Below are 998 nucleotides of genomic sequence, written 5' to 3' on the forward strand. Positions count from 1 at the left end.
CCTACTTTTTTTCTGTCGAGGGTTTAAATGCCCCATTATTAGACTATTTTCTTAGTCATTGCACGGTGATTGCAATAAGTTTCAGGATTATATAAATACCAATATTATTATTTACAGGATTGTAAAACCCGGCCCCGTATAACAAAAATCATTGACACCAAAAGCATATATAGAGAGATAGATAGATAGATAGATAGATAGATAGATAGATATGTAAATACCTATGTATATATATATGAATACATGCATATGCATAGGTACATACATTAATGAATGTACGTACGTGTGATGTATGAATATATATGTATTGAGAATAAATCCTGGAGATTGGTACATGAAATTTCCCGGAAATTCTCTAATCATTCCTATGGCGCATATTATCATATGTATTACTTTTGTTTTCAATTCCATTATTTTATTCATCAGTATTTCAGTATTCCTCCTTTGTGTTTTTCTTGTTTTTTTTTAATATAAATATCCCTTTTTGTCAGAATACAAATTACGAGAAGAATAAAATTAAATCAGTAACAACATGCCATTAGGAGTGAATACATTTGTAGCGCATTCATTGGCAGAAAAATTATTAATCCATTTCTTTTTTATTTCCGATAGAACCTTGCTACACGTTAACGGTTTTCATTGTTAGATTCATTTCCATTGTATGAATAAAAAAATCCCCACCTTCACCAAAGAATCTCGAACTCCTTTCCACATTAATTTCTTTCATCATCTCTCTCTCCCTTTCTCTCTCTCTCTGTCTCTCCAGACATTTCCCATGACGGTTATTCCATTAAGATAATCACAAAATGCACACACATGTACATTGTTACTTAAAGAGAACTAATTCTAGTAATTAGATCAGATTGCTCTGTCGGAGCGTATGTGGAAACCTTATTTATCCACAGCAACACGCGATATGTAAATATATTCATGTATATATGTATGCATTACATACATACATACATATATATACACACACACACACACACACACACACA

This window comes from Octopus bimaculoides, chromosome 3 (genome assembly GCF_001194135.2).
Source record: "Octopus bimaculoides isolate UCB-OBI-ISO-001 chromosome 3, ASM119413v2, whole genome shotgun sequence".
NCBI lineage: Eukaryota > Metazoa > Mollusca > Cephalopoda > Octopoda > Octopodidae > Octopus > Octopus bimaculoides.